Here is a 16,151-nt window from a genome sequence, read left to right as displayed (position 1 = left end):
CACATGGAGCTTGCCAGGATTTGCCGTGCGGGCGAGATACTCTCAGTAGCTGGCCGGGCTCTCTGAGAGGGGCAGAGGAATCGAACCTGGCTTGGCCGGGCAGAAGGCAAATGCCCTACCGCTGTGCTATCGGTCCAGCCAATACAGATACTAAGAAGCCATAATGTTTGGTCTTTTATCTACTTTCAGTACACATCTCCCATTCAGAGCAATCCCTCCAATCAACATTGACTTAGTGATCCCTTCTCTATCCCAGCTGTCTTCTACCCCAGTTAATGAGGCAGGCTTTGAAGTAATTCTTGAGCATAGTGCCAGGAGTAAGCCCTATGAAACACCACATCTGGTACAAATCTCATCCTCCTCAAAAAAACTAGATATAGAATACAAGAAAGTCTTGATAGAAATTATAACAAATCAGAGGACATTTTGATGTCCTTAAATATTTTTTAGTTAGAGGATAAGCTGGCTGTGATCTGATAAAGTTACTCAACAATTCATTTCTACAGTAAATATGAGTTAAATATGCCTATGTTTCAGACACTATTATTCACACTGTGATTATAGCAATAAACCAAACAGATGGAGCACTCGACCTTCAAGGAGCTTGTGCTTCAAATAAGCAAATTGTGATATCGGAAGGTATGAATTTTAAGGAGAAGAAACAAAAGAAATGGGGTGTGTTAGTTTTAGATGGAGGTGGTGGTGTTTACCATTTTTAATAGGGTGATCGTGGTAGATCTCAGTGGAAAGATATTTAAGCAAAAACTTAAATATGTCATAATACGTCTGGAAGAAAGATTTCAGAAAAGATTGCAGATTACTGGTAAGATTTCAGCTTTTACTCTCTATAAGAGGAAAACGTGTTGATGAGTTGAAAAAGGATAAAAACATGTCTGTCAGTTGGGAACAGCTTTTGGAGTCTACAGGCTCTTGCTTTGCTCTGCACCTGTGCATTTCTTCACTACTCTATAATTCATCATAAGCATACAAAGACAACTTAATGTCGACTCCTAACAACAACAACAAAACAAACAAGCAAGAAACAACTCCAAACTGCGAAGGTCACAAGGATAAAGCAACACAGAAACCTACCAGTCTTAGTTAGCAGAGGAGTTGACCCAAACAGTAATCATGAGGGATACAGCCTCTATGATATGATAACAATTCCATACTAAATGGAATTGTTAAGGATGCATAAGGAGTGCAAAGAAAAAAATGGAATGAACTGCCATTAAAACACAGAAGAATATGAGATGAGAAATGAGGAAAAGACAAGCAGAAATGACAGATCTGAAAAATCTGGTACTGAAATGAAAAACTCACTGGAATACCACAGCAGCAGAGTAATAGTTGCTGAGGACAGAATCAGTGAGATCCAAAATGAGGTGCAGCAAATCTCCAGAGAGCAGTAGAAGATGAAGAGTCTCAAAATAAGCAGGTAACAAGAGAACACTGGGATATAGTCAAGGGGAACAATATAAAAATTATTGGGTTACTAGAGGGACAGGAAAAACACCCTGATGAAGAAGCAATTGTCAAAGCCATCATTGCTCAGAAGTTCCCAGAGCTGTAAAGTGCATGCCCCCAAATCCAAGAGGCCAGGAGACCAGAAGGCCAGCCAAAAGAAATCCAAATTAAAACACCCCAAGACACATCTTAATCAGAGCCATGAAAACCATAGATAGAGATAGAATACTGAAAGCAGCAAGATTGAAAAAGGAAACTTCTTATAAAGAAGCATCCTTAAGATTCACAGTAGACGTGTCAGGCGAAACTCTCCTTGCTGAGGCACTGATGGGATATAGTGAAAAAGCTCAATGAAATGAATACCTCACCAAGAATACTTTACCCAGAATACTTACCCAAATTTGAAGAGATACAGAACTTCACAGATAAACAATTCAGGAACTTCATAGAGTCAAAACCATTCTTACGAGACCTAACTAGATTACTTTAAGATAAGACAAGCCAGAGAAGTACAATAAACTCCTACATAGAGACAGCACAAATACCCATCACAAAGATCTCCCTCAATGTTAATGGTCTAAATGTACCAATCAATAGGATAAGAGTGGCTGGTTGGATTAGAAAATTGAACCCAAGACTCTACTGTCTTCAAGAAACACATTCAAACAATGAAAACAGACATAGACTCAAAGTCAAAGGCTGGCAAACAATTCCTCAAGCAAACAACCCCTTCAGAAAAGCAGGGGTGGCCATACTAGTATCAGATGGCATGAACTTCAGGCTGAAGATGGTTATAAGAGACAGTGAAGGTCATTTCTTAATGATCATGGGATCTTTAAATTAGGAAGAACTCACACTCTTAAATGTGCATGCAGCTAATGAAGGACCTCCAAAATACTTAAAACAACTGCTAGTAGACTTTAAGAAAGACATTGAGAGCAACGCAATAGTAGTTGGAGATTTCAACACTGACTTTACAACTCTCAGTAGATCAACAAGACTAAAGATCAGGGGTTGGAATGATAGTACAGGGTGTAGGGCATTTGCCTTGCAGTCAACTGGGGTTCGATTCCCAGCATCACATATGGCCCCTGAGCACTGCCAGAAATAATTCCTGAGAGCAAAGCCAGGAGTAATCCCTGTGTATTACCGGGTATGACCCAAAAAGCAAAACAAACAAATAAACAACAACAAAAAAAACACTAAAGCTCAACAAGGAAATACTTAATTTGAGTAATGAAATGGAAGTCATTTTATTTATATATATGTATATATATATATATATAACTTTTCATCTCCCCAAAATCTGAATACATATTATTCTCCAATGCTCATGTCACTTTCTCTAAGATAGACTGCAAGCTGGTCCACAAAACATACATCCATAAAATTAAGAGCATAGAAATTGTATCAACTATCTATTCATGATGCACTGAAAATAGAAGTGAATCAAATACAGAAATGGAGAATTGGATCAAACACCTGAAGATTAAACAGTTTGCTACTGAACAAACAGTAGGTTAGAGAGGAAATCAAAGAAGAAATTGAAAGATTCCTGGAAACAAATGGGAACGAGGACACAAGCTACCGGAATTTGTGGGACACAGCAAAAGCAGTGTTAAGAGGCAAGTACATAGATAGGTCTGCAAGCATTAATGAGGAAGAAAGAGCTCATATCAATAACTTAACCACACACCTTGAGATCCTGGAGAATGACCCAAAAAAGGAGCACAAACCAGGCTGGCAGAAAGAAATAATAAATCTTAGAGTGGACATAAAAGAGTTGGAATTCAAAAAACAATTTAAAAGATCAACAAAACCAAGAGCTAGTTCTTTGAGAAAATAAACAAGATCCATATATATATATATATATATATATATATATATGTTTATCGATTTGCTTGAACAGGCCTAGTAACGTCTCCATTGTGAGATTTGTTACTGTGTTTGTGTTTGGCATATCAAATACGTCACGGATAGGCAGCTTGCCAGGCTTTGCTGTGTGGACAAGATACTCTCAGTAGCTTGCCAGGCTCTCCTAGAGGGGCCGAGGAATTGAACCTGGCTCGCCTGGGTCAGCTGCATGCAAGGCAAACACCCTGCCTGCTGTGCTATCACTCCAGTCCCATATGTATTGTGTATGTGTGTGTGAGTATTTACACACATTATGTATACACACAATGTTTATATGATGTGGTTATATACATATATACATATATCTTTCCTATAATTCAGTTTTTATTCTGAATTTTTTGAAAAATAACAGTGGAATTCTTTCCTTATTTGAAATGAATACATATCTAACAAACTTCAGAATATCATATGCTATGTCTATTCAAATAGGGACAGAAAAATATTAACAAATCTTCCTCAGTTTACTTTGTGAAAGAAATAACCAATATATTTCAAGTTCATATTTTTGTTTGGATTGAACTCTATATGGCCATGAACAGACTGTTTCCTGATGTAATACTAAGGAAATCTATGCACATGATTTATTGAATTGCAGTTTTGTAATATGTGAATCAGATTTCCATGTGCTAATTTCCACCTGGTTGGAGAGGTTCCACTTATAACCCAAGCCAATCAGATATAATTAAAATCCAATTTGTTGCGGAAAATTCATATTACAAGTATATAAGCATACAATTCAATAGTCAGTAATGGGAGAAGATTAAGAACCACTAAGATGAGGTTCAGGAAACTAGAATGAAAAGCTGGGCATTTGGGTCCAGAATATCTCTTGTGTTTCAGTTTCTTTGGGAGAAGGGCTTCTCCAGGCAGTTTCTGGTGGTCATTGCCAAACTTTTGAGAAGGTCTGTGAGACCCCTGGGATGGAGTCCAAATCATTGGCTTAATTAAGCTTTTATATTTATACTGCCCCAGAGCAACAGAATCATTTACCATTAATTTTTTGGCTTAATCTTTTGGCTCAGTTAGTTATTTTTTCTTCTATCATTGTCTCATGTGTTTGTTCATGCACACCCAAGCAAACAACTGGTCAGTTGTTATAAATTTCTGAATCATCCCAGTTCAATGATATCTATTTCCTGATTAGTCAGAATTATTATATCAATATGTTATCAATATAATGTCAATATGTGTATCAATTATGCTTTCTACAGCACTGATATTATTTGCATTGAATAAAAATAATATAAATTAAAAATATAATTTTAAGTTTAGGGGCTATATAACAGTTACAATAGTACAATACTGGATTATGTTTAATAACAGAAGACCACCATAGTATATAACACTATAGCAAGTAGTTAAAACATCTCAAGCACTACATTATTTTTGATTCTCTTAACAATAGTGACTTCTATTTTAATAAACTCACTTATTAAAATCTATGAAGTTAATTTTTCTTAGTTCTGAAAATCTTTCATCAATTTTTCTGCAGCGCATCAGGTATTATCATTTTGTTATTGTGGCTAAAACAATAACTAAAATAAAACAAATGTAAAATTTCCTTAAGAACAAAATTAAGAAATACAAATATTAATAAAGAAAAGTGTGGGGAAGTAGAAGAGTAGATGTAAAATTAATATTTGTTTTAAAAATAAGTATTCATCAGTAGGATATAGAGATGAGGTTAGTGATAAGAAAGGTCAATTAATGAAAGTATTCTAAACTAAAACATAATGAGAAAACTGAAAAAAAAGTTGACATAGTAAATAAAAATAAAGGTTAAAAAAAAAAACAACCAAACTTCTTCATTTAGTTCCATGTGCTCAGGATAAAAATATTCCCCATATTGTTTACCCAGTAATCACTGATCATATGAACCAATTTTGAATTTTCTACTTTATTTGTCTTCACATTATTAAATATTGGAAAACAGACAGATGTTTCTGTTCTCCACTAAGCTTAGAAAAAGACACACACTGTTTTTTTCCTTTTCCTATTTATTTTATTGGTGTGCTATATTACATCACTATGTATTTAAAACTTAGTGTTTTCTGGTCTAAACACTTCTCTCACTCCAGAAAGAAAAATAACCTCATTTATTTTCCCCATTAATTTAGTTCTTTATATTCTTATATTTCTTGGTAATCTATAATCCGGTGCATAATTATGTGTCTTCAAACTATTATAGCTAAAACACTAATTATTTTTCTAGAAAATTATTACAATAAGTTATAAGGAAGTGACAAAGGTGACAATAACTGAGTGAAAACAATTCAGAACAACAAACACACACATTTTTTTTCTGTTTTCAGGTTATTTTCTACACAGGAAACCAACTACTTTCAGTTCAATGGATACAATTTGTTACAAACGATTAACATTCTGATATGATGCACCTCCAGACATTAGTGAAAAGACACAAACTATTAACACAGTCACAATTGGACAGTCACTGAGAGTACTCTCTGGTCTTATTTCATCAAGGTCTTATTGAATTATGTACTATAAGAAAGCAGTTTAAGCTCAACTACTAAATTGTATGAAAATTTGAGTAATAACCCAGGCATATTCTCCTGTAAGGTAGAAATAGCACATGATATACAAGTGGCTCAGAGACAGCAGAAGAATAATAAGAAGAGGGAAGAGAAGAGAAGAGAAGAGAAGAGAAGAGAAGAGAAGAGAAGAGAAGAGAAGAGAAGAGAAGAGAAGAGAAGAGAAGAGAAGAGAAGAGAAGAGAAGAGAAGAGAAGAGAAGAAAGTGGGAGAGAGAGAAAGAGGAAGAGAGGAAAGAAAGAGGGAAGAAGGAAGGAAGGAAGGAAGGAAGGAAGGAAGGAAGGAAGGAAGGAAGGAAGGAAGGAAGGAAGGAAGGAAGGAAGGAAAAGCCAAAAGAAGCAAACTACTACAGATAAGTGGGTAGCAATTTTGATCAAGAAATCTTAGGAAATCTTCAAATCTCATTTTTTTCATATTTAAGCTGTATTCAGTCATATTTCAAACCAAGAATCTGTACCTATATGTTCATCATAGCACTGTTCACAATAGCCAAAATCTGGAAACAGCCCAAGTTAACTAGAACAGATGACTGGTTAAAGAAACTTTTTTACATCTACACAATGAAATACTATGCAGCTGTTAGGAGAAATGAAGTCATGAACTTTGCTTATAAATGGACAGACATGGAGAGTATCATGTTAAGTGAAATGAGTCAGAAGTAGAGGGATAGACATAGAAGGACTGCACTCATTTCTGGAGTATAAAACAACATAACATGAGGCTGACACCTAAGGGTAGTAGATACACGATACAGATAGATTGCTCCATGGCTGGAAGCCTGCCTCATAAGCAAAGTGGAGAAGGGAGCTGACACAGAGCAGGGATCATTAAGAAAAAGATAGCTGGAGGAATTGGTCGGGATGGGAGATGTGTACCGAAAGTAGATAAAGGACCAAACATGATAACCTCTCAGGCTCTGTATTGCAAACCATAATGCCCGAAAGTAGAGAGAAATTATGGGGAATCATGTATGCCATGGAGGCAGGTGGGAGGGTGGGAAAGTGGGGGTATACTGAGGATATGGGTGGTGGGAAATATGCACTGGTGGAGGGACGGGTGTTTGATCATTGTGTGATTGTAACCCAAACATCAAAGCTTGTAACTATCTCACACTTTATGTCATTGTCACTGTCCTCCCATTGTTCAGGTCTCTCTGTCTTTCTGTCTCTGTCTCTGTCTCTGTCTCTGTCTCTGTCTCTCTGTCTCTGTCTCTCTCTCTCTCCTCTCCCTACTTCACCCTATGCATTCTAAATACCCTGGATCCTGGATATCTCAAACTCTAAATTAAACAGTGCCACTTATGGAGATCCCCTGACATCCTTTCAGGTCCCTGAGCTTATTTAGTGGATTTGATTATCTCAATAATCACTATCTTATACTACTTTTGTATTTCTAATCTTGCAATTATGCTTCTTTTTTCCCCTCAGTTTTCAGAGCCACACCTAACTGTTCTGAGAGCTTTAACTTGACTCAGTGGTCTGAGCTTATTCCTGGCACTGCTCAGAGAACATTCCTGACCGCTCAAGGGACCTCATGGGATCAAACCCTGGCCATCTGCATACAAGGCAAATGCCCAATCTGCTGTACCATTTCTTCAAACCAAGAATTCCTATATTTTATCTTAATTACTAGTTATGTGAGGCATATGAATACATGAGTTGCTCCATTGTATGTAGAAGTAAAAATATAAAGTTTATAGGCCTTATAAAATATTTGCTATCATATAATCATTTCAAATAAGATATAGGATAACATATATAATAAAAATTTTAATATAGGTATCTATGGTGATTTGAGCTGATTTTTTTTTGTTTTACTGCTGCAATTGGAGACTTTGTTGTTACTGTGTTTGGCATATCGAATGCGTCACGGGTGGCTTGCCAGGCTCTAAAATTAAAAATAATAATAATAAAAAAACATAAAAAGTGAACTGTGAACATCCATACTAAAAAAAAAAAAGAAAGAAAGACTCAGCAGCACCTTACACATACAAGGTTGATTTTCCCTGTGAGCTATTTTTTGGAAAGGTTATTTCCAAGGAAGAAGATTGAGGAGCTTCTATTTACCCCCTGGGACAAGGCAATAATTATAACAGAAAGAAAAGACTCACATTGACCAGGTCAGATAAATTTTATGGTTATAGTTTTGTGTTAGTCATATTCCAAACTGTTCTGTTGACACAGAACTTTTGCAAAATTGCCTCAGTATGGCAAACCCACAGACCTGCCCTTTCTAGTTTCTGACTAAATACAAATTGTTCCCTACTCATACATAAGTAATCTTCTTATCAAGGTAATATTCTAGCCCTGAAGTAGTATAATTCATTTCATTAAACATTTTTCAAACTAAATTTTAACAAACTAAATTTGTCTTTTAATTTAACCAACTGCAATTTCACACTTCATTGTGTGGTTCTCTAAGATACTAAAAATTCAATATTCTCTGTGATTGAATATGTGTTTATTCCTCTTTAAACAGCAGCACTGCACTAGAAAAATACTTCTTGTTATTCTTTTGTTCATGATTTTTAATGTCCAGATCTCAAATATTTATTTAGTGACTGTGTACTATACTAAGATGACTCACATTTTACTAAAAACTAAGAACTAAATCTTACTGTGTGTTTAGCATTCTCAGCATGCCTTTTTTATGCACTAAATGCATGTACAAATTTTAATCCACTTTTAGTATCACAAAGAGAAAATAATGGTAACAGATCCTGTATAGATAAAGTTCAGAGTTTTGATTCCAGAACAATTTTTAGACACTTTAAGTACAAATGGCTTAAGTTCAGATAACCAGACTTTTAATTGTTGGTAGAGATACAGGAGTAAGTGCCAAATTCAACATTTAGATTTTTATCCTATTAGAGGTCCAAGCAGGGAACTGTCATCAGTAAGTTACTAGCCTTGGTACTGATAACTAATTCATATCTACTTAATGATGATGGTCAGAAATCAAAGTAGCTCTCCTGATGCACCAGCACTCTTTTCACCTCAAGACGCATTAAACCTGCTGTCTCTTTCCCATGGAACTTGGTTTCTCATCAGATATTGTGTAAGATATTGAAAACCTACATCAAGGGATTATGGGAAATATATGTGTAGCAGAAAGTTCAATTTCCTTTATGATTGTACTATCTCTCCAGCAGAGGAAACAAATTGTTAGCCTCTGTAACCTTACACATATTCCTCAATTTTAGCTATGTGATTAAGAGGAAATTAATTTGAGTGGGTAGGACGTTTGCCTTGCATGCAGCCGACCCAGGTTCGATTCCTCCATCCCTCTCGAAGAGCCTGGCAAGCTACCAAGAGTGTCCAGCCCCCACAGCAGAGCCTGGCAAGCTCCCAGCAGCGTATTTGATATGCCAAAAACAGTAACAACAAATATCACAATGGAGACATTACTGGTGCCCGCTCGAGCAAATCGATGAATAACAGGACACAGTGCTACAGTCCAACAGTGCTACATGAACTAAAATATTTTTATTTATATATAAATATAGAAAAAGAATTTCCTTCCTACTTTCTTTTCTTCCTCCTTGGTCTTTCCTCATTGAACAATGACTTATATGAGACATGATATATGATATCGATGTCAATATAAAAAGAGAAAAGATCAATATGATTCACTTTTTTAACTTAGTTTATCTTGGAGCATAGATTAAATGACTACATGTAAATGAGTTTGGTTATAAAGTACAAATAGAAATATCAGTTAAATTTCCACCAATGGAAAAATTCTCATGCCAACCAATTCAAGAAAGGGACTGTAAGTGAAAAATATGTCACAAAGATAATACAGGGACTGACAGTGCAAACAATGAGTATGTGAGTCAACAAAAGATGAGTCATAGAAAGAAATTATATCACCCCAGAGTTAGTTAAGAGGACCAGTGGAGTGATGGAGAAATATAAATGCCCAGGGAGGGGGGAGGCGGTGGAAGGAAATACTGTTTTTCCCTCCAAGCTTTAGTAGAGTGCCTAGTGACCAAAATTAATTGGGATTTTTTTTTTAAAGAAAGAAAATGGAAAACATAAGATATAAGAATGAGTGTTGAAATACACAGTTGAGTAAGGCAGAGAGAGGTAGATCTAAGAAGAAAAATACAACCAATACAGGATATTATGAACACACATAATTGGTCCAGGGACTCAGGGAATGACATTTGAATTGAGATCTAACATCTGAAATTTACATGTATCAAGGGACTACCTGAGGAAAGAATGGTTCAGGCAGAGAAAACAGTATTTCCAAATGTTTGAAAGCCATGATCACTGTAATAATCTCTTTGTTTTGAATTGCAGTTCAGAGAAGCAAACAATATTTTAGTAGACTTTTTTATTCTTATTTAATGAAAGTTTTATTAAAAATTTTATTAAACTTTTAATAAAGCAATTTTCTGCAAATGAATATTTACATCTATTTTATTGCTAATTAAACATTTCAGTTTTCTAATGATTAAGGAAAAGAATAAAAGAGAAAGGGAGAAGAAATGAGAAGTGAATCTCTTATCAAATTCATTCATTAAAGTACATATTTAACTATATACATACATGAAACATTGATATTACCTTTATCACTTTACCATTCATCAATGCATGATCATTATGTATAGTAATCTCTCGTTTTTATGGCATCTAATTACTCTGAATCTTTGTCAATGATTTTTATCTTTCCCTCAGGAAATATGTAAAGACTAATTAAATTGTGATAACTTATTCTATCAATTATTTTTATAACATTTCATCTTAGATGTCACAAACTAGGCAGTGACAAATATGGGAAAGTAGCTTCAATAACACATAGTAACTCTCAACAGAATAGACAATTTCGAATAGCAATTGTGTTCTACTAAAAAATCATAAATCTTTGCCTATATTTCCCAGATAGAATGATATCTAAAATACATAATCTCATCATATTTCCCAAAGATTTGAAAAGATTCATGAATTTTTTGTCTTTTTAGTTCATAGCATAAACTAGTAATACTAAATATGGATTTATAAAGTCAGAGAGTAAGGGTGTTTTATTCTATTAAGAGCTTTTTGTAAACGATAAGCCCAAAGTATTTCCTAATTGTTTACCCCTTTAACAACAAGGCCAAAGTTTGAACAACCATTCAAAATTAAAAATTAAAAAGCAGTAACCTGCATTCTATTAGTAAACTGAGTTCACAGGCAATTGGCAATGTTGGTAAAAAGAAAGCTATTTTCACAAACAATATCCTTGTTTGATGCTCAAAGCAGAAGGCAATCAGAAGCATATCTACCAAGAACTCGATCAGAGCCAATCATCTATTCTCCTCAGAAAGAAAAAGCTTCAAAAAGGCATTTAGCCTTGTTCCCAGCAGTGAAAAGGAGCATTTAACTGGATGTCACTTTCATCAGCTTTAAAAAAATATAGTAACAGAATATGGGTGAATTGAACTTTGTTTCACACATAGCTGAAAGAATTTCTTTTTAGGGATTTCACCATGGCTGATAAGATGAATCTGGCAATAAACCAATCCTCCACCCCAAACTGAATACACTATTACTAGAAGAAATAGAATATAATAATTTTAGACCAAGGGAAAACAGTGCTGTTCTTCTCTCTATTAATAGGGGGGAAAACTAGCATCCAGGCATCACCAATGGCAAACAATAATTAAACAGAAATACTGCATGAATCTATAATCCTCACACTCATCTTTTAAATTATTCCTAGTAATTAAAATTTAAAAACCCAATACAAAAATTCACAAACACACAATACCAGGATGAGATGAGCTATCTTATACTATATTTTGTTTTACTGTTATCTGTTCTGATGTATTCACATTCATACATAAAAATGCACAGTTTGTCATTTTTTTTCTCTTTGGCCATGATGTGACTGACTCAGGGACAACTCCTGGTTCTGTGCTTAGGGATCGCTCCTAATAGTGCTGGGGGATCATATTTGGTGCCAGGGGTCAAACTTTATTCAGCTCTGTGTAAGGTAAGCAAGCACCCTACCTGCTGTACTATCTCTCTAGCCCTGGAAATTAGATTATTAATAACAACTGGATATATTAACACATATATGTATATGTGTGTACCAAATTTATATATGAATATTTCACTAGACTTAAATTCTCCCCCCATTCACCTTTGAAATATATCTCCCTTCTACTCCTGAATCAATTTAAAACTCTAATCTGTTTTCTATTAGTAACTTTTTATCTGTTCTAGTATTTCGTATAAGTGGGTTCATTTATTCAATGTTATTGAGATTCATATTTATTGAGATTCATATTTATGTTGGGGGGGAGCGATAGCACAGTGGTAGGGCATTTGCCTTGCATGCAGCCAGCCCGGCCAAGCCGAGTTTGATTCCTCCATCCCTCTCGTAAAGCCCAGCAAGCTACTGAGACTATCTCGCCAGCACTGCAAAGCTTGGCAAGGTACACGTGATGTATTCAATATTCCAAACACAGTAACAAGTCTCAAAATGGAGATGCTACTGGGCCCACTTGAGCAAATCCATGAACAATGGAAGGGCAGTGACAGTGACAGTGATATTTATGTGCTGGTGGGAAGTTCTATTTTGTTGTTAGTTAGTATCACACTTAAGTATGATATAATTTTCCTATTCTGCTGAGGATATTTCATTTGTTTTCAGATTTGAAAAAATATGGATAGGATATTTTGGGTAATCATGGAAAATATATTGGTTGAATACTTAACATCTTGCATCCTTGGGAACTTCCCAAACAATTTAGAAACTGTGCTCTCCTAGCTTAGTAAAACATTACAATAAGTTCTCCAATAAGTTCTTGTGTTGTTCTAATACCTCTAATGTTAGTTACAAAGCTAAGCAGAAAAGCATACAAGTCCTTCTTTAACCTTACTTTTCCCTCTAGTTGTCTAACTTGGGTGTTCATCTATACATAGACATCTAAGACCAGTCACTGCGGCAGTCATTTATTTTCCTTCATCGCCTCACAACACGGTTGATGTTTCTCAAACAAGAGCATTAAATCAGCTGCTGCTTTTAGAGAAATTGTATCTAACATATAGATTTCTCACAGACACCATTTATCAGATTGAGCTGTTACCCTTTGTTACACATTTGCAGACACATTTCTTTTTCATTAATGGTTGCTGAAAAACTTGCATGCCTTTTCTGCATAAATTGAGAGTTTCATATGGTATATGTCTTTCCATATGCTATTTCTGAGTTTTAAATATTTGAACCAGCATGTATTACTGAGATAAGCCACTTGATTATGATGACACGCTTAAAAATTTAAATGGATATTATTTCCCAAACTTTAATCAGTGAAAGTTCATTTATTTTATGAGGAACTAACATTTATATTTACATAAAATATTGCATTATAGTTATTTTTGTTGAGATTTTTTATAACTAGTGTTTCTGGTTTTGGTATCATGGCAATGTTGACCATATAAAAAGTCTAAAATATCTCAACTCTGTGAAGGGCTTGTATAATGTTACTATTACTACTGGTTTGTTAAAGTCAGCAGTGAAATTATATGGTCATATCACTCAATTTAGGTACAATTTCATATCCTTAATTATATCTGTTAAAATACAATAGTTCATATTTACATCAACCATTTGTTTGGTTCAGCAATTAGGTGTCCTTTATTGAATTTTTCCATTTTTCTAAGTACAATATTTTCATCAATTTGTTTATCTTCATAGAAAATGGGTATAATCTGATCTGATTTCCTGTTTTATTTGTTAAATTTTAATCTTACCTTTTAAAAAAATCAGACCAAAACATTTTATTAGTTCCATGTGTTTTTAAAGAAAACGCCGATCACTTTAGAGTTCCTTTATTTTTCCCAATAATGTTTTATTGATGAGCAAGAAGATGAGCATTTTTTCATATGTGTGTGACCATCTATTTCTTTGGCATAGTGTATAATTCACATCTCTGTTCACTTTTGTTTTCAGTAGATTCTTTTATAAGGTTATTTTTATTGTCATTATTATTATTGCAGTTGTTGAATATATGAGTTTATGTTTTAGATATTAAACCTTGGTGGATGTCTGATGTGAATATATCAAAGGTCTCCAATTCAGCATAGGCCTTTTTTTGTGTGTATAGGTTGTTTGTTTGCTGCATAAAAGTATTTTCATTTGATGTATTTCCATTTTACTTATTTCCCTTGTAGAGTTAAGTCCCCAAAGACATCACTGTAGCTGATGTCTGGAGGTGGGTCACCAAAATGTTCTTCTACGTATTTTATAATTTCACATATAAAAGTTGTCTTTATTTTTGTGTATGGTGTAAAATAATGATCTAGCTTCTTGAGAGAATGATACTCTTGAATAGTCTTAACTTTTCTATCAAAATTAACTGTGTGCACAGATGTTCATCTGGCACTCATTTCTATTCTAATAGAATGGAAATGAATAGAATATTCTATTCTAATATATAAATAGAATAAATAGAATAAAAATAGAATAGAATATTCTAATCTATCTGCTGCTTTTGTTCCAATCCCTTTCAAATTTGATTACTATTACTTTATAGTGTATTTTGAAATCTGATAGTATATTGCCTCCATTTTTCTTATTTTTTTAATATTCCTTCAACTAATCAATGTCTTTTAATTTTCATACATATTTTAGAATGATTATTCTTCTGCTAGAAAAATTGTCATTGATATTTTTGTAGAAATTATGTTTAATCTGTAAAATTACTTAGTAATATGACCATTGTAATAATGTTTATTCTTGATAAACATGTCATATACCATATGAAGATGGCTATATACCTTATGAACATGGCTTATAACATAAAATATATGAACATGATATATATAATATAAACATGGTATATACCAACGGTTTGTTTTATTTATTCCATTTGTGTTTTATTCCATTTATGTTAACAATAATAGAGTTTTCAGTTATAGTCTTTGTTTATCTACTTGTAGATATTTCATCTTTTATGGTACAATTATAGTGAGTTTTTTTCTCAATTTCTCTTTCATCTAGCTCATTGTTTTGTATATTAATAAAACAAATTTGTGCATTTTGTTTAATTTTGTGTTTTTTATTGTATTTTCATGTATTATGTATTTTTTCCCTGCCACTTTACTGAACTCATTATTTCTTGTAGGTTTTCTTTGGTGGAGTCTTTGGGATTTTTTATTTATGATTATATTATTTGCAAAAATCATAATTTGATATATTCATTTCTAAATCATACATCTGTTTTGTATTTTTATTGAAAATTGCTCTTTTTAAGACTTCCAAATTGACATTCATCCATATAGATTTTTATTATATATTAGGTATTATATAGATCTATTTCCTAGAGTTTCTTATTCTATATTAATATATAATAAGTATACATACTTATGTATACTTACTATGTATATACTTATTTATAAATATATATTATTATTAATGATAAATAATATATCTATTATAATAATGAACTATATATTATGTATATATTTATTTATTTTATATAATATGCTAGTCATTATTTTATATTAGAAATTATTAGGGGTTATATTTTTATTACAAAGAATGATGCTTGCTGTGTGTTTGTGAAATATGTACTTCATTATATTGAAATATGTTCTTTCTATTTCCATTTATTGAAAGTTTTATTAATGGCTGCTAAATCTTGTCAAAAAATTTTCGGACCTATTGATATGTGATTTTTATCTTTCCTTTGGCTGAGTGTTACATTGTATTGTTATTTAGGTTTACTGAACATCTTTCATCTCTTCAGTGAATCCCAATTTTTCATAATAAATAATTCCTTAACATATTGTTGTGTTCAACTTGTAAAATTTTGTTAATATTTTTACATCTATGGGCTGGAGCGATAGCACAGCGGGTAGGGCGTTCGCCTTACAAGCGGCCAACATGGCCGACCCGAGTTCGATTCCTCCGCCCCTCTTGGAGAGCCCGGCAAGCTACCGAGAGTATTCGATATGCCAGACACAGTGCTTCAGAGTTATTAATCTATATTTCTCTTGTGTATGTTTTTGTCGTTTGGAGATTATGGATAATCTCGAAATAATCTCCAATTAATAAAAATGAGTTTACGAGTATTTTCCTTATTTGATTGTGGGGTGAAGAATTGAAAAGGATAGACAATAGTTTTTTGTTTTGAAAGTTTGGTCAAAATTTACTCGTGAAACCATCTGGTCCTGAACTTTGTCATTAGAATGAGTTTATTTCAATTTTAATTTCTGTTTT

This window comes from Sorex fumeus, unplaced genomic scaffold, assembly GCF_029834395.1.
Source record: "Sorex fumeus unplaced genomic scaffold, SorFum_2.1 ptg000002l, whole genome shotgun sequence".
Classification (NCBI taxonomy): Eukaryota; Metazoa; Chordata; class Mammalia; order Eulipotyphla; family Soricidae; genus Sorex; species Sorex fumeus.
Note: the sequence above shows the minus strand (reverse complement) of the source record.